Below are 19,889 nucleotides of genomic sequence, written 5' to 3' on the forward strand. Positions count from 1 at the left end.
GTTCCCGGAGATGCTTAGCACTTGTTGGCCCTTTTGCCTTCACTTGGCGGTCCAGCTCACCCCAAACCATCTCGATTGGGTTTAGGTCTGGTGACTGTGGGGACCAGGTCATCTGGCGTAGCACCCCATCACTCTCCTTCTTGGTCAAATAGCCATTACACAGCCTGGAGGTGTGTTTGGGGTCATTGTCCTTTTGAAAAATAAATGATGGTCCAACTAAACGCAAACCGGATGGAATAGCATGCCGCTGCAAGATGCTGTGGTAGCCATGCTGGTTCAGTATGCCTTCAATTTTGAATAAATCTCCAACAGTGTCACCAGCAAAGCACCCCCACACCATCACTCCTCCTCCTCCATGCTTCACTGTGTGAACCAGGCATGTAGAGTCCATCCGTTCACCTTTTCTGCGTCGCACAAAGACACGGTGGTTGGAGCCAAAGATCTCAAATTTGGATTCATCAGACCAAAGCACAGATTTCCACTGGTCTAATGTCCATTCCTTGTGTTCTTTAGCCTAAACAAGTCTCTTCTGCTTGTTGCCTGTACTTAGCAGTGGTTTCCTAGCAGCTATTTTACCATGAAGGCCTGCTGCACAAAGTCTCCTCTTAACAGTTGTTGAAGAGATGTTTGTGCTGCTAGAACTCTGTGTGGCATTGACCTGGTCTCTAATCTGAGCTGCTGTTAACCTGCGATTTCTGAGGCTGGTGACTCGAATAAACTTATCCTCAGAAGCAGAGGTGACTCTTGGTCTTCCTTTCCTGGGTCAGTCCTCATGTGAGACAGTTTCTTTGTAGCGCTTGATGGTTTTTGCAACTGCACTTGGGGACACTTTCAAAGTTTTCAAAATTTTTCGGACTGACTGACCTTCATTTCTTAAAGTAATGATGGCCACTCGTTTTTCTTTACTTAGCTGCTTTTTTCTTGCCATAATACAAATTCTAACAGTCTATTCAGTAGGACTAGAAGAAATCCCACTTATTAAACCTGACTGGGCACACCTGTGAAGTGAAAACCATTTCCGGTGACTACCTCTTGAAGCTCATCAAGAGAATGCCAAGAGTGTGGAAAGCAGCCATCAAAGCAAAAGGTGGCTACTTTGAAGAACCTAGAATATAAGACATATTTTCAGTTGTTTCACACTTTTTTGTTAAGTATATAATTCCACATGTGTTAATTCATAGTTTTGATGCCTTCAGTGTGAATGTACAATTTTCTTAGTCATGAAAATACAGATAAATCTTTAAATGAGAAGGTGTGTCCACCTTTTGGTCTGTACTGTATATATACACTGCTCAAAAAAATAAAGGGAACACTTAAACAACAGAATATAACTCCAAGTAGATCAAACTGTCCACTTAGGAAACGACACTGATTGACAATCAATTTCACATGCTGTTGTGCAAATGGAATAGACAATAGATGGAAATTATTGGCAATTATCAAGACACCCTCAAAGGATTGATTCTGCAGGTGGGGACCACAGACCACATCTCAGTACCAATGCTTTCTGGCAGATGTTTTGGTCACTTTTGAATGTTGGTTATGCTTTCACACTCGTGGTAGCATGAGACGGACTCTACAACCCACAGAAGTTGCTCAGGTAGTGCAGCTCATCCAGGATGGCACATCAGTGTGAGCTGTGGCAAGAAGGTTTGCTGTGTCTGTCAGCGTAGTGTCCAGAGGCTGGAGGTGCTACCAGGAGACAGGCCAGTACACCAGGAGACAAGGAGGGGGCCGTAGGAGGGCAACAACCCAGCAGCAGTACCGCTACCTCCGCCTTTGTGCAAGCAGGAACATATGGAGCACTAACAGAGCCCTTCAAAATGACCTCCAGCAGGCCACAAATGTTCATGTGTCTGCACAAACGGTTAGAAACCGACTCCATGAGGGTGGTATGAAGGCCCGACGTCCACAGATGGGGGTTGTGATCACATCCCAACATTGTGCAGGACGCTTGGCATTTGTCACAGAACACCAGGATCGGCAAAGTCGCCACTGGCGCCCTGTGCTCTTCACAGATGAAAGCAGGTTCACACTGAGCACATGTGACAGACATGACAGATTCTGGAGACGCCACGGAGAGCAATCTGCTGCCTGCAACATCCTTCAGCATGACCGGTTTGGCAGTGGGTCAGTAATGGTGTGGAGTGGCATTTCTTTGGAGGGCCGCACAGCCCTCCATGTGCTCGCCAGAGGTAGCCTGACTTCCATTAGGTACCGAGATGAGATCCTCAGACCCATTGTGAGACCATATGCTGGTGCGGTTGGCCCTGGGTTCCTCCTAATGCAGGACAATGCCAGACCTCATGTGGCTGGAGTGTGTCAGCAGTTCCTGCAAGATGAAGGCATTGAAGCTATGGACTGTCCCACCCGTTCCCCAGACCTGAATCCGATTGAGCACATCTGGGACATCATGTCTCGCTCCATCCACCAACGTCACGTTGCACCAAAGACTGTCCAGGAGTTGGCGGATGCTTTAGTCCAGGTCTGGGAGGAGATCGCACAGGAGATCATCCGCAACCTCATCAGGAGCATGCCCAGGCGTTGTAGGGAGGTCATACAGGCACGTGGAGGCCGCACACAATACTGAACCTCATTTTGACTTGTTTTAAGGACATTACATCAAAGTTGGATCAGCCTGTAGTGTGTTTTTCCACTTTAATTTTGGGGGTGGCTCCAAATCCAGGCCTCCATTAGTTAATAAATTTGATTTCCATTGATGATTTTTATGTGATTTTGTTGTCAGCACATTCAGCTTTGTACAGAACAAAGTATTCAATGAGAATATTTCATTCATTCAGATCTAGGATGTGTTATTTGAGTGTTCCCTTTATTTTTTTGAGCAGTGTATGTATATGTGTGTGTATATATATAATTTTTTAAAATTTTTTTCAATACTTATTTCACTTTGGAGCTGACATAAGTCATGGACATGGGCTCTGTATCATGATATGTCTCCAATTTAGCAAATCTAGATCATGAAAGTAACTCTGTGACCTGCCATGTTGTCACCCTGAGTAATATGCTATAGGTATCATTACTGAGTCATATAGTCCTGCTTTCTATCGAGCGTCTCTCCTGCTCTCTCTCTCGAGCGTCTCTCCTGCTCTCTCTCTCGAGTGTCTCTCCTGCTCTCTCTCTCTCTCGAGCGTCTCTCCTGCTCTCTCTCTCTCGAGCGTCTCTCCTGCTCTCTCTCTCTCGAGCGTCTCTCCTGCTCTCTCTCTCGAGCGTCTCTCCTGCTCTCTCTCTCTCTCGAGCGTCTCTCCTGCTCTCTCTCTCGAGCGTCTCTCCTGCTCTCTCTCGAGCGTCTCTCCTGCTCTCTCTCTCTCGAGCGTCTCTCCTGCTCTCTCTCTCTCGAGCGTCTCTCCTGCTCTCTCTCTCGAGCGTCTCTCCTGCTCTCTCTCTCTCTCGAGCGTCTCTCCTGCTCTCTCTCTCGAGCGTCTCTCCTGCTCTCTCTCTCGAGCGTCTCTCCTGCTCTCTCTCGAGCGTCTCTCCTGCTCTCTCTCTCTCGAGCGTCTCTCCTGCTCTCTCTCTCTCTCGAGCGTCTCTCCTGCTCTCTCTCGAGCGTCTCTCCTGCTCTCTCTCTCGAGCGTCTCTCCTGCTCTCTCTCTCGAGCGTCTCTCCTGCTCAATCTCGAGCGTCTCTCCTGCTCTCTCTCGAGCGTCTCTCCTGCTCTCTCTCTCGAGCGTCTCTCCTGCTCTCTCTCTCGAGCGTCTCTCCTGCTCTCTCTCTCGAGCGTCTCTCCTGCTCTCTCTCTCGAGCGTCTCTCCTGCTCTCTCTCTCGAGCGTCTCTCCTGCTCTCTCTCTCTCGAGCGTCTCTCCTGCTCTCTCTCTCTCGAGCGTCTCTCCTGCTCTCTCTCTCTCGAGCGTCTCTCCTGCTCTCTCTCTCTCGAGCGTCTCTCCTGCTCTCTCTCTCGTGCGTCTCTCCTGCTCTCTCTCTCGAGCGTCTCTCCTGCTCTCTCTCGAGCGTCTCTCCTGCTCTCTCTCTCTCGAGCGTCTCTCCTGCTTTCTCTCTCTCTCGAGCGTCTCTCCTGCTCTCTCTCGAGCGTCTCTCCTGCTCTCTCTCTCGAGCGTCTCTCCTGCTCAATCTCGAGCGTCTCTCCTGCTCTCTCTCGAGCGTCTCTCCTGCTCTCTCTCTCTCGAGCGTCTCTCCTGCTCTCTCTCTCGAGCGTCTCTCCTGCTCTCTCTCTCGAGCGTCTCTCCTGCTCAATCTCGAGTGTCTCTCCTGCTCTCTCTCTCGAGCGTCTCTCCTGCTCTCTCTCTCGAGCGTCTCTCCTGCTCTCTCTCTCTCGAGCGTCTCTCCTGCTCTCTCTCTCGAGCGTCTCTCCTGCTCTCTCTCTCTCGAGCGTCTCTCCTGCTCTCTCTCTCTCGAGCGTCTCTCCTGCTCTCTCTCTCGAGCGTCTCTCCTGCTCTCTCTCTCGAGCGTCTCTCCTGCTCAATCTCGAGCGTCTCTCCTGCTCTCTCTCTCGAGCGTCTCTCCTGCTCTCTCTCTCGAGCGTCTCTCCTGCTCTCTCTCTCTCGAGCGTCTCTCCTGCTCTCTCTCTCTCGAGCGTCTCTCCTGCTCTCTCTCTCTCGAGCGTCTCTCCTGCTCTCTCTCTCTCGAGCGTCTCTCCTGCTCTCTCTCTCGAGCGTCTCTCCTGCTCTCTCTCTCGAGCGTCTCTCCTGCTCTCTCTCGAGCGTCTCTCCTGCTCTCTCTCTCTCGAGCGTCTCTCCTGCTTTCTCTCTCTCTCGAGCGTCTCTCCTGCTCTCTCTCGAGCGTCTCTCCTGCTCTCTCTCTCGAGTGTCTCTCCTGCTCAATCTCGAGCGTCTCTCCTGCTCTCTCTCGAGCGTCTCTCCTGCTCTCTCTCTCTCGAGCGTCTCTCCTGCTCTCTCTCTCGAGCGTCTCTCCTGCTCTCTCTCTCGAGCGTCTCTCCTGCTCAATCTCGAGTGTCTCTCCTGCTCTGCCCCGTCTCATGCTGCACATAACACATCTGCATCTCTGGCTGCTATGGGCATAAAAGGGGACAAACTTATGGTGTGGCCCCCATGCTCCCCTGACCGCAACCCCATTGAGAACCTCTGGAGCATCATCAAAAGGAGCGTCTATGATGGCGGGAGGCAGCTCACATCTAAGCAACAGCTCTGGGAGGGTATTCTGTCCTCATGCAAAACAATTGAAGCAGAAACCATCCAAAACCTGACAAATTCAATGGACGAGAGAGTTCAGAAGCTCCTTTCGAACAAGGGGTCCTATGTGCAAATGTAACATCACCTAGAATAAAGTTTTGAGTTGAAAACTGTTTGATTTCAGTTTGTAATAACCTGCTAATGCTTATAATTTCAAAAATGACCATTTTTTTGTTCTTTATTAAAATGAAAAGGTTGAAAACTCTGCTGTGCATAATAATTTGGAACATGCATTTTGAGTGCAGTTTGAGTTTTTTATTTTTTTTTTTAAATATACTGTTATCATAGGCAGTTTGTACAAAAACCTTTCAATTGTACTCTAATAGTTATTTGACTGGAAAATTACAATGACTGCAATTCATTTGGGAAAATCTGAGAAAATATTATTTGCATAATAATTTGGAACACAGTGTAAAGCCAGGAATCTCTGATCATGTTAGGTGTTATTATGGCATTAGCCACATGATTCTTTCTGATGAGAGTTTACAGCTGTTAACATCTTAACAATTTTCTCCTTTTTTAGTTTACTATGCACTCAGATCTTGGGAAAATAGTCCAGAATTTACTAGAAGAGTTTTGGAAAACCCCTCCAACCCTGGCCCCAACCTCTGGCTCTTTCCCCTAGTAAGTAATTATATTGTCCTGAGATCTCAGATCCTTCCATTGTTATGGTGGAATATCATCTAAGTTTAAAGGGTTATTCCAATATTCTTAAAGTGGTGAAATTGCAAAATTCTTGTAAAATCAAGCAATTTAGTAATTTACTTGTTATTAAAAATCCTTTCCATTCTCAACAATGGAAGTATATTTAATTTTATACTTTTCTGCTTCTGCGGTGGCAAAATACAAGTCCTTCCCAGTAGAGCTTGTAAGCACTGCCCGAAGCTGGCTGGATGGCTGGAGCGCACTGCCGGCTTCAGTGCCGCTGCTTCCCAGATGCTGCAAAGGCAAAATGATCTCTGCTTGCAGCACCAGAGAGCGCATAGTTCGGACAAGCCGCACAACACATGCCGCTGCACCAAGCTGTCAATCAAGCAGGAGCGCACTGCTCCCCATAAATCGGGAAGCGAGGAGGCTGGGGAGCGGTGCACTTCTACTTGATAAGATGGCACATCCGCTTTTAGCACTTATTTCTGCTCATCTGAACGATTGTTTACCCTCACATTGCGGCTGAATTTGTGGTTCCATGTAGCAAATGACAGTAAGTTCTAATTTTGACTGCAGGTTTCTTTGTAGAGTTGTACCTTAACTTGTACCTGAACTTTTCTTTTTCTCTCCTTTAGACTTTTAACATTATCAAAATTCAGACTTTACAAATTATGGGTCCCCTCCTTTCCATATTGTTTGATGGGAATACCCACTGTACACCAATGATGAGAGTTTTGTACCGAGTGGTTGGGGTCTAAGGGCTAGCGTTTCTCCTTGTGGAGAATGCCAAGCCAAGCCTGGCATGTCAGAGTGAGGAGACGTATATGACGCGCCCCCTGGGCCAGTGTTGTTGGGGATACCCGGAGCCGGATCAGATGGGGGTTGTAGTCTCCGAGTGGCTGTGACCCGGTCCGTGCCCAGGGTGTCAAGCTCAGTGTGTGGCAGTCCTTACTGATGTTACTAAAGTTCTTTATGTCGACTACGCCACCCGTTGAATTGCGGTCACTACGGCCGCCGCTGCAGCAGGGTCCGCTAAGGCTGATGGTGTTTGTGCAGCTTAGGTAGTATAACCCCCAACGGGAGGGGTATAGCCCCAGGGGGGTCAGGTGCAGAGGATGGTGGTTGTGGAGGTGCAGGGATGATGGTAATGAGAGTCAGAGTCGGGTTGTGCAGTTCAGGGTTCTTTACTTACTGCAGATGTTCCGGTCACTCCGGCCTTGAGTGACCACCCGAGCCGTGCTGCGTCCACCAGGTCCTGGACTCGGCCAACCCCCAAGTAGTTCTGGAGCGTGGTTCTGAGCTCCCGTTCTGTCCTGTCCTCGTCTCTGGCCTTCCCCACCAGGGATCCACCTATGTCCGGCTCCCTCGGGCCTTCTGTTGGTAAAACCCTTGACTCTGGGTTCCCTGACCCTTCGCGTGGTCTGCCTTCCGGGTGGATATGGTGGGTGGCCGTGGCAGATGCTGCCCACGGCCTCCGGTCTCTGGCTGAGGTATGCTGTAGCCCCCACCAGTTTGGGATCCGGTACCCTGTTGCCAACTCTTCACCCTGTGGTTGTATTTGGGCTCTCAGAGTTCCTTCTTTCTCCCCCTCTGGGTCTTTCGTTCTCTCCTCTCTCACTCTGGGCCTGGGGCTGCTCTGCTCCTCTGCTTTCTTCCACTGCTCTGCAAAGACTTACTTCTCACAGACTGACTGACTGACTGTGGCTGACTGACTGACTGACCCTGATCTTAGATGGTTCCCACCTTTTATACTCCCTCTATGTGTGAGCTCAGGTGACCAGCACCCAATGAGCTCCTAGCACTACCCAGACTGCTCCCCCTATCTGCCCCTACACTACTTGGGATGTACCACCCCCCTCCCACTCCAGCCAAGGACAGACTCGATCGTACCTGCACATTTCTAAGTGGGAGTACCGTTGGTCTGCCCTCCGGAAATGGGATGTGTGTAGTGCATGCAGCTAACTGAGCTCAGTTCCACACTCCATCCTTACCCGGGAGTGGAATATCACACCTCTGGCTGAGGTGCAATACCCCTGTAGCAGCCGAATCCTCAGGGTGCTACATATAAGCCGTGCATGCTCCTCTGGGCAATTAAATATGCAAATTGTCTCTTCAGAGAGGAAGAGGATTAGAACTTTAGCGCCACCTTTTGGAAGTAATCCTAAAAGTCAATATCGACCCTTTAACGAGCCTTGCTATATGACTTGTGATAAAAGCCAAACCAGATTCTCAATTTGCAGACACGGTGTGTCGGGGAAACTCTGCATGATGCCGCTGCACATGAGACTATGTTCACACGTCAGTAATCATCCATTAGAGCGTTCTAACATGATTATTGGATGTGTGAACATAGTCCGTATCCAGCAGCAATCTGATAACAGAACAGTTGTGCAGGCCCAACTTTTTTTTATGTGGCAAAAAAAAAAACTTATTTCAATTTGATCCATTTTGTAACATTGAACCCTATGGAAAACTGATTTGTTAATTAGCCATCCATTTTTTTTTTCATTTTGCAACAGGTTAATTGTTCTATTTACTGGATCAGTTTCAAAAGGAAGAAAACAGATGGCTAATAAACGGATCCGTTTTCCATAGACGTCAGTGTTAAGAAAATGGACCGAGTTGAAATTAGTTTCTTTTCAGGTGGACAAAAAAGTTGTGTCAATTATTTTTTTTTTGTGTGTGAATGGATCGCTGCTGGATCCATCCTAACTGATGATTACTGGACATGTGAACATAGGCCAACGCTATGGGAGCTGTGGAAATGGCGGTGTGTTCACAATCATTTACACTTCAGAGACCAAAGAAGTCTCCAGTTGTAGTGACAAGTTGGAGTCACAGTGATGTCAATTTATCAGAAATCTGTGGCGGTGAATAGAAGAGACTTGGAGCACAAAGCTGGTGCGATGGGGCGGTCATTTTCAAGACTGCTTAAGCTGTAGCGTTATTGGCAGCACATCATCGCCCTGTGTGATCAGATCGTGTGCTGCTGATATTCTATCATATTAACCATCATTCTGTGCGGACAGAAGTGCGGCTCGCCTGTCTAAACATCTCCAGAAGTGACTGCCTATGGATATGATGCTGCTGATGGGCAGAATGGGTATAATGACTAAACCCAGCATTACAGGGTGCTATATACCATCCAGACGGCTCCTCTTACTTCTCTTGTACATTTTCTGTCCGTGGATGTGCTGTATGTTGCTGCTGCCGGTAAGCAGGGCCCGGACAGTTCTCTCCCATTGTGCACCTTGCATGGCGGCTACACTAGCAGTAGAGGAGAGGTGATCATCTCGCAGCCCATGTGGAGTACGGGCTACATTGTGTCCTCATGAAGCCTGTCAGTAACCTTATCTGCAGATTAACATCTCTGCTATACTAATAGGATTGCAGGGTAACTGTGTGTTAATAGTGTGTATCTGTCCGTACACAGTATGTTCAGAGCTGCAGAATTACAGCACATAATAGGCTGATCTATCTGCTGGCATGTTGGCGACACAGCATCTACCTACAGATATTGTATGTCCTATTTCATTACGATGGTGCTTGGGAGAATACTAATCTAATGAGGGAAACCCTTTCTTGTCTTTCCGCCTGTACAGCAATCCCGCAGGGAGGCCTCCGCACCCTCTTTCTGGCTTTTCTTTGTTTCCACCTTTCCCTACACAAGATAACAATAGATCAGTGCCAGTATCTGAACCTGTTCCTTCCACATACAACTCTGCCAAAACTGCCGCCCCCGCATACGGCCTAATTACAGATCTGCCGGTGCCTGTCCCCACGTCTGAAGTAAGTGCGCAGCCGTGATCAGAAAAAGCCAAAAAATGTCCATTAAACTTTAATAGGTGGGCAGGGAAGATGTTTCTGTAAAGGGGTTGTCTGGTCTAAAACGACAAGTCTGCAGTCACTGTGTATGACTGCAGACTTGTGAATCCTCACATAGAGCACACTGCACACAGTGAGGATTCTGTGGTGTCCACACCGGGAAAGGCGGTCAGGTGGCCACAAGTATACAATATGCGTACTTCCGGCCACAATCTGGCTACACTGTTTCCAGCGCACTCAATGCAAGTGTATTGTGCGAGGCCTTGAACTGTAGTTGGATTCTGGCTGGGACTATGCATAGCGCGTACTTGCAGACAGCAGTGCACACTATCTGAGAATTCACAAGTCTGCAGTCAGTGTCATGTCGGATCAGAAAAGCCCTTTAAGAGCTTGTCTAATCTTGTTTCATCAGGAGCACACTGCTCCTCTGTCTTGCTGGCTACCTCCTTGCTGGGGGCAGTGCTCTCCTGAAGATGGACAGTTTCAACCAGCGGCATGGTCGCGCCGCTGGTCTGAACTATGCACTTTCCTCTGCTGTCGGCAGAGACCACTTTGACTTTGCAGCGTCGGAGGAGCACAGACGTACTGAATCCAGGGATCCGGCCAACTTCAGAGCTGCACTTGCAAGCTGTATAGCAAACTGCTTTCCTTGCCTAGGAGACTGGCCACCACTGATAGACAGCAGCAGTGGCCGGTAACCTAGGCACCGAACATTTCTGTTTCTGTAGTCTCTCACCAGTACCTGTATATATTTCTTAGATGGGTGTGAACAGCTTTACATATAAGATGCCTGATCTCCCTGAAACGTTTCCTGAGCTGTCAGATTTGAGGTTTGTATTTTTACAACTAAAATAAAAAATAAAAAGTTTAATTTTTATTTGTCAAAAAAAAAATTCTGAATTCTATATTAGTTCTAATGATAAAATGACATCCATCCTAGTATTCTCCAGGGCCACCCCTATAGATAAGTCTGTGGGGGCTTATTCTGCACACTGGCTTCTCTGTACCCTGTTGTAACATTTCCATGAAAGTCTTGGACGCACGTTTCTCTTTTTTTCTACTTCAGCGTGTCACAGCTCACCGATATGATGGAGCAAGAGGATGTTCTTCTGGAGCAGTTTGTAAATCTTCCACAACTAAAACCGACTATATCTGATAAAGAGGAGCTAGTGAAAAATATCGAGGAGCTGGCAAGTACGATTTGGTGGATGGTAGTTGAATACGGTTTTGAGGAATGAAGAGTTTTTCTGGTTCTTGGGAAAAAAAATATAGATAGATAGATATACAGTACAGACCAAAAGTTTGGACACACCTACTCATTTAAAGATTTTTCTGTATTTTCATAACTATGAAAATTGTACATTCACACTGAAGGCATCAAAACTATGAATTAACACATGTGGAATTATATAGTTAACAAAAAAGTGCGAAACAACTGAAAATATGTCTTATATTCTAGGTTCTTCAAAGTAGCCACCTTTTGCTTTCATGACTGCTTTGAACACTCTTGGCATTCTCTTGATGAGCTTCAAGAGGTAGTCACCGGAAATGGTCTTCCAGGCCCATTTCAAGTTTGCCAATGACCATCTGGCATGGGAGAAGGTCTTGTGGTCAGATGAGACCAAAATAGAACTTTTTGGTATCAACTCCACTCGCCGTGAGCAAGAAGGAGGATGAGTACAACCCCAAGAACACTGTCCCAACCGTGAAGCATGGTGAGGAAAATGTCATACTTTGGGGGTGCTTTTCTGCAAAGGGGATAGGATGACTGCACCATATTGAAGGGAGGATGGATGGGGTCATGTATCGCGAGATTTTGTCCAACAACTTCTATCCCTCAGTAAGAGCATTGAAGATGGGACGTGCCTGGGTCTTCCACCATGACAATGACCCGAAACACATAGCCAAGGAAACTAAGGAGTGTCTCTGTTAGAAGCATTTCAAGGTCCTGGAGTAGCCTAACCAGTCTCCAGACCTGAACCCAGTAGAAAATCTTTAGAGGGAGCTGAAACTCCAATGTTGCCCAGCGACAGCCCCGAAACCTGAAAGATCTGGAGAAGATCTGTATGGAGGAGTGGTCCAAAGTCCCTGCTGCGGTGTGTGCAAACTTGGTCAAGAACTACAGGAAACTTCTGACCTCTGTAATTGCAAACAAAGGTTTCTGTACCAAATATTACGTTCTGTTTTTCTATTGTATCACATACTTATTTCAATCAATAAAATGCTAATTAATTATGTAAAAATCATACAATGTTATTTTCTGGATTCTTCTTCTGTCTCTCACAGTTGAAGTATACCTGCGATAAAAAAAGAAATACAGACCTCTCCATTCTTTGTAGGTGGGAAAACTTGCAATATCGGCAGTGTATCAAATACTTATTTTCCCCACTGGATATACACAGCGGGTGAAATACTCACACTTCACCAATTTTCTAAGTAACTATGTTACTAAAGGTGCTATAGGCATGAAATTCTCCCCAGATATCAGTAACAGACCATCCAATCCACATAGGCAAAGAAATCAAACAATAGATGTCCATAGATTAAGTTATGTGTAATAATGAGAAATTACACGGGGAAAAAGTATTGACTATGCTTACTGAAATGTATTTAATACTTCGTACACAAGCCTTTGTTGGTGATGACAGCTTCAAGATTCATCCTGTATGGAGAAACTAGTCGCATGCATTGCTCAGGTGTGATTTTGTCCCATTCTTCCACACAAACACGCTACAAATCCTGAAGATCCCTTGGGCTCCTTCTATGAACTCTGAGCTTCAGTTCCTTCTATAAATATTCTGTTGGATTCAGGTCAGGTGATTGGGTGGGCCATTTTAGCAGCTTTAATTATCTCTCTCTGAAAACAATTGAGCGTTTCCTTGGCTGTGTGTTTGGGATCATTGTCTTGCTGAAATGTCCACCCTTGTTTCATCATCATCCTGGTAGATTGCAGCCGATTTTTATCAAGAATGTCTCGTACATTTATCCATTCCTCCTTCCTTCATTAATATGAAGATTGCCGTATGCTGAAAAACAGCCACATTCCATGATGTTCCCACCTCCAAACTTCACTGTTAGTATGGTGTTTTGGGGGTGATATGCAGTGTCTTTTGGCCTCCAAACATGGTGTGTATTATGACATCCAAAGAGCTCAATTTTGGTCTCATCTGACCAGACTATATTCTCCCAGTATTTCACAGGCTTGTCTAAATATTGTTGAGCAAACGTTAAACACGCGTCAACATGCTTTTTGTTCAGCAATGGAGTCTTGCGTGCTAAGCGTGCATACAGACCATGGAGGTTGAGTGCATCACTTATAGTTTTCTTTGAAACAATTGCTGATTCCTGGTCTTTCTGTAACTCTCCACAGGTGGTCCTTGGTCATGGACAACTCTTTTGATAATTAACTTCACTCCTCTGTTTGAAATCTTGCGGGGAGCACCTGGTCGTGGCCGGTTTATTATGAAATTATGTTCTTTACATTTCTGGATTATGGCCCCAGCAGTGCTCACTGGAGCCTTCAGTAATTTAGAAATTCTTCTGTAACCAATACCGTCAGTATGTTTTGCAACAATTAGGTTGCGGAGGTCTTGTGACCGCTCACTGGTTTTACCCATCATGAGATGTTTCTTGTGTGACATCTTGCTAACGAGACACCTTTTTATAGGCCATCAGTTGAACCACCTAATATTATTTTTTACTAAGTGGCAGGATGGGTTTCTAATTACTGAGAGATTTCAGCTGGTGTCATGACTTTCCATGGCTTTTTGCCTCTCTCTCTCTTCATGTGTTCAGTACCTTTTTCCTGTGTCATTTCTCATTATTACACATAATTCATGGACATCTATGATTTGATTTCTTTGCCTGTGTGGACTGGATGGGTTGTTACCGACATCTGGTGAGAATTTCATGTCAATAGCACCTTTAGTAATATATTTACTTAGACAATTGGTGACATGTTCAATACTTATTTCATCCTCTGTATGTGTATATTAATATAGAATTTTTTTTAATTTTTTTAATCCAGAAAAGAATCTTCAAATTGAGCCAATTCTGGAGTCAAAGCGACAAGCATTATTAGATAAGGTAAGCCACTGTGGATGGGGCTGACATGGCAGGCGCAGTCTTTACGGTAGGTTTGGTTCATTTGTGGATTGTGCTGAGGAATTCTGACGATCTCACCCTTGCTATATTGAAGTTGGTGAAATTCACATTGATAATCTGCTGTATTTTCACCCCACAATGACATGCCGGGATTTGGAACATCTTTGGCGTTCTCATTTTTCTATATGGGCAATCTTTACAGTTTGCGGATGAGATTTGTAAAGTCTCATCCACTTACCTTATAAACCTGCTCTGATCTGGCCGTAAAAGCTGCAGCAAATGCGGCCGGCGTGAATTCATCCTCATTTCCTTGTGTTTTTCTTCTCTTCCAGTATGAGCTTCTGACTCAAATGAAAACCAGCAAAGACAGCATGAGCTGAGCGAGGTAATGTGGCGGATACGGGGCTAGAGAAGATGGCGCCTGCGGGACAGTGATATCACCTCTTGTGAATGGTGGATTCTATTCTATATTGATTGTTACCTTTCATTATTATCCTGTCTGTGATGATCATGAGACTGATGCAAAGCCTTGTGAACAGAATAAGAAGTTTGAGTCTAGTATTAGGATTAATGGCCAGTTTGCATTTTTTTTTTATCTAGATTGTGTTATGGAAAATCGAAAAAAAACTCAGTAGTTAAAAATAACATGTAAAGAGAAGCTGTCAGCTTTCTCATGCCTCCCGAAGCGCCACCATGGATTTATTCATCTTTTTGTACCCTGTGTAAAGAGCCCATTAATAGTGGCTTACTGATTTCTAACATTTTTATAACTGCGGCCGTGATAATAAGTAGGTGAATATTTGTGGGGGCATTGCAACGCGCCCCACCACTAGTCACCCTCTAATTAGCAAATTGCCACCACAATTATAAAATAGATTTTCGCCAAATGCAGAAATCAGAAAGCCACTAAAAGGGGTTTGTTAGGACGGGTATAAAGTGAGAAATAAATACATGGTGACGGTTTGTGATCTCGGGGGAGCTGACAGGTTACCTTTAACATAAAGTCCTGGTCATTTTCTGATGACACATTCCCTTTAATTGCAGAACTGTGCTGTCAGTAGATCTCTTTGATAAGTTAAAGGGTAATAAAAGCCCTTTATGTGTCCTGTGGAAACTGGACTTCTAATCTGCAGAAAGCCGCTGAAGCCACAAATTACATTATTGTTCAGTAGAACAAAGGGAACGTTCTGAAAGGTTTACAGTGCGGGGGGATATGGACGGCGTGCACTGTAAGGGGGCCATGCAAGAATTGGCTGAATATTGAAATATTAGTATATGTATGATGTCGCTACTAGTGATGTGCATATCGGTTGCAGCCGCAGCAGCTGCATGTGTCGCGGCTGTTACACAGCTGTGACACATGCAGAGACTGGCTAACAAACAGGCAATCCCTGCATGTGTCACAGCTGTGTAACAGCCGCGATACATGCAGCCGCCCCGGCTGCAACGGAAATGCTGAACACGACGAAACTACTCAGCAAGTACCCGAGTGTGCTCGTTTAAAGGGTTAAACGAGCACGCTCGCTCATCACTAGTCGCTACATGTTCCCAGATTGCCACTATAGTCCTATACAATGTTTTCAGCATCATCTCGCCCAGTTTTCCATATAATACACATTTTTATATCAGCTGATCTTTTCTACTAGACAGACGATAGGTCCAATTGTCCAGACTTGTATTTAATCCTGATGATTAGTACTGTGAGGTTATAGCGTGTGAATGGTACATGACCAGATGCTTTCACAGCAGCCAACCAGAGCTTGGCTTTCATTTTTTAGGAACAGTTTGAGGAATGAAAGCTGCATTATGATTGGCTGCAATGGACGATCTGTAAATGAGCCCCATTTGCTGGGGAAACCTACTGCCGCTAGTAAAATAGGTGAGTCCCTGTGCCATATGGGATGAGGTGTAACGTCCTGCTCCTTCCCCCCTCGCAGAGCTGCAGTCTCAGCGCACTACAGGCCAGGTTAAAAGTCGCTGCCCACCAAGCTGAAGAGGAGGCTGACAATTTTGCTGAAAATTTCCTTGAGGGAAAAACAGAAATAGATGATTTTTTAACTCTGTTCATGGAAAAGAGAAGAGTAAGTGCTGTGGTATTGGTTTAATAGTGGTGCACCTTATACTGGGGAATTGCATGAATAGCAGTTCCCTAAGATATGTCTGTATACAGGGAATTGCTGCCATTAATGCTTCAGTATCTGGGCTGGTCAGCCTTGGATCCATAGAGCGAATGTTATCTGCGGTCTGGATCTGGTGGAGCAGCGGACACGGCTTGTACCGATGAGCGGGAAGCCATGGCCTCCACATTGTATGTCCTCCTAGAGAGGAAAGAAGAGGTTAATCCAGCTCCCCTGCTGATTGTGCATACTCCCCCCAGCAGGGCAAAATGGCTACAAGAGGGGTGCACCCAGCACCAGGGCCGAAGAAAATCATTGTAAAAACCATTTATTGAAAAAAATGTTACAAAGAATTCATCTAATAAAAAAAGCATTTCTCCGAGGCATGCACGACTGCCGCGCTTCACACCATGTGTTCTCCTAGTATGTTCTAGCTCTCCAGCGCTAGGTGGGGGGAAATAATGAAGGTATAGGGTATCCGGTGCCTCTCCACATCAGCACAATGGTGATGTCAGAAGCCTCAGGGTTAATGCGGCTGAGAAAGTTCCTCCACCCAAGAGAGGAGGCGATGGATCACGTAGTAGAAAACATAGAGGCGTCATGGCTCCTCACATTAAAGATCAGAGAACCAGATGGCATGCATGCTGGAACTGATTTAATGGATATTCACTAAATAAAGAATTGATTGGAGAAACAAATGTCTATATATTCAGTTCAGAGAACTAATGATCTGTCTACATCATATCCTATACCTTCATTATTTAACCACGACCTAGCGCTGGAGAACTACGCCATACTAGGATTAAGAGCGCAGAGTCTGAAGTGCGTCGGTTTTAAAAACTTTTCAATAAATGGTTGTTTTTACAATGATTTTCTTCCGATCTGGTGCTGGATACAGCCCTCTTGTATTGTATGTCCTCCTGTGTTATCTCAGTATGACTGGCAGTCACTGATGCACCTATAGTGCACCTATACAACGACGGCACGAAGAAGCCTAGGAAAGACAAAGATAGTGACTGACACCGGCTACATGGCCCAAGGTGGCATTGTAATTGCTCTCTAGATCATATTGTGCATCTGTGCAGAGCCGAGTCCTGTCATGTTTCACTTATGTCTCTAGAAGCCATTCACATCACTGACGATTTGTCTCCTATCTCTCAGTGCTGCCACAGTAGAGAAGCTGCAACAGTCCATATCCCTGCACAGCCAGTACCATGCACCGCTATAGGTACGATAATATACCGCCATGTTGTCTGCATGTTCATATACACCATCCATACTATGCACCGCTATAGGTACGATAATATACCGCCATCTTGTCTGCATGTTCATATACACCATCCATACCATGCACCCGCTATAGGTACGATAATATACCGCCATGTTGTCTGCATGTTCCTATACACCATCCATACCATGCACCCGCTATAGGTACGATAATATACCGCCATGTTGTCTGCATGTTCATATACACCATCCATACTATGCACCGCTATAGGTACGATAATATACCGCCATGTTGTCTGCATGTACATATACACCATCCATACTATGCACCGCTATAGGTACGATAATATACCGCCATGTTGTCTGCATGTTTATATACACCATCCAAGCTATGCACCGCTATAGGTACGATAATATACCGCCATGTTGTCTGCATGTTCATATACACCATCCATACCATGCACCCGCTATAGGTACGATAATATACCGCCATGTTGTCTGTATGTTCATATACACCATCCATACCATGCACCGCTATAGGTACGATAATATACCGCCATGTTGTCTGCATGTTCCTATACACCATCCATACCATGCACCCGCTATAGGTACGATAATATACCGCCATGTTGTCTGCATGTTCATATACACCATCCATACTGTGCACCGCTATAGCTACGATAATATACCGCCATGTTGTCTGCATGTTCATATACACCATCCATATTATGCACCGCTATAGCTGCGATAATATACCGCCATGTTGTCTGCATGTTCATATACACCATCCATACTATGCACCGCTATAGGTACGATAATATACCGCCATGTTGTCTGCATGTTCATATACACCATCCATACCATGCACCGCTATAGGTATAGTAATATACCGCCATGTTGTCTGCATGTTCATATACACCATCCATACTATGCACCGCTATAGGTACGATAATATACCGCCATGTTCTCTGCATGTTCATATACACCATCCATACTATGCACCGCTATAGGTATAATAATATACCGCCATGTTGTCTGCATGTTCATATACACCATCCATACTATGCACCACTATAGGTACGATAATATACCGCCATCTTGTCTGCATGTTTATATACACCATCCATACCATACCATGCACCGCTATAGGTACGATAATATACCGCCATGTTCTCTGCATGTTCATATACACCATCCATACTATGCACCGCTATAGGTATAATAATATACCGCCATGTTGTCTGCATGTTCATATACACCATCCATACTATGCACCACTATAGGTACGATAATATACCGCCATGTTGTCTGCATGTTCATATACACCATCCATACTGTGCACCGCTATAGGTACGATAATATACCGCCATGTTGTCTGCATGTTCATATACACGATCCATACTATGCACCACTATAGGTACGATAATATAACACCATCTTGTCTGCATGTTTATATACACCATCCATACCATACCATGCACCGCTATAGCTACGATAATATACCGCCATCTTGTCTGCATGTTTATATACACCATCCATACCATACCATGCACCGCTATAGCTACGATAATATACCGCCATCTTGTCTGCATGTTTATATACACCATCCATACCATGCACCGCTATAGGTATGATAATATACCGCCATGTTGTCTGCATGTTTATATACACCATCCATACCATGTACCGCTATAGGTACGATAATATACCGCCATCTTGTCTGCATGTTTATATACACCATCCATACCATGCACCGCTATAGGTACGATAATATACCGCCATCTTGTCTGCATGTTTATATACACCATCCATACCATGCACCGCTATAGGTATGATAATATACCGCCATCTTGTCTGCATGTTTATATACACCTTCCATATCATGCTCCGCTATAATTACATTAATGTATTTGGTGAAATATAAAGTAGGTTGTATTGAGCTGTGATGCGACTCCCATTTTAAGTCTCTTTTTATAACTAAAGGTATCAATCGCTCTATAATAATAAACTTTGGGCCCAATCCATTTTCTCATTTGCACATTTTTGTGTGGTTTTCTGTGTTTTTGGCTGTTTCTCATTTCGGCCTTATACGGTTTTAATTTGCCCCTTTTGTAAAGTCTATTTTATGTCTTCTCCTGGGTTTATTTAAAATGTCGCAAAGTCTTTACAGAAATGTAAAAAAAAGGAGCATGGAGCGCACCTCCAAAACTCATCCATTTGATGTAATGATCAGACTGTATGAAGCCCACTGCCACGTCACGGCAAACCTCATAGTGGATCCTAACATTTCCTGCCTGAACGGGAGCGGAGCCGTGCGCCACCCACCGCCGCAGCGACAATGCACCAGCAGGGCGGGCAGCCCGGTGCCTCACAGCACCCATGCTGCCAGACCGAGTCCCCATGACTCCAGGCCACGCCGCCCCACAAGCACAAAACCACAGCAACAATGGCCGACACACTGCACCAACACCACATGAAAGGAGCAAAAACCACTCACCTTCCTCAAGCTCTCAAGTGACAGCAAAAATAGCCTAGACCCTTCTGCAGAAATGTACTAGGCCCCCACCCCAAATTATTCTATAGGCGGCTGTCATTTTTACTCCGTTTTTTTTGCGACATTGCAGTCGAACATATGAGACTTGTGCTAAATCCACCCAAATTCATGAAACCACACGCACAATTTATAAGAATCAGGCGCAAAAATATGTAGGAATACTAAAAGACATAAAAAGAAAAGTGACTTAAAACCACATTACAAATCGGGCCCTTTTTTCCCCTTTTTTGGCTCTGATCCCCATACAA

The 19,889-nt window shown here is 45.5% G+C and overlaps 1 pseudogene; it reads left to right on the forward strand.

Annotated features, from left to right (window-relative positions):
• Window positions 1-5,599: 5,599 nt before the first annotated feature.
• LOC141178698 (vacuolar protein sorting-associated protein 37A-like) lies at window positions 5,600-17,088 on the forward strand (annotated as a pseudogene).
• Window positions 17,089-19,889: the final 2,801 nt, after the last annotated feature.

This window comes from Phyllobates terribilis, unplaced genomic scaffold (assembly GCF_046119375.1).
Source record: "Phyllobates terribilis strain yellow unplaced genomic scaffold, ASM4611937v1 Scaffold_29__1_contigs__length_15306474, whole genome shotgun sequence".
Taxonomy (NCBI): Eukaryota; Metazoa; Chordata; class Amphibia; order Anura; family Dendrobatidae; genus Phyllobates; species Phyllobates terribilis.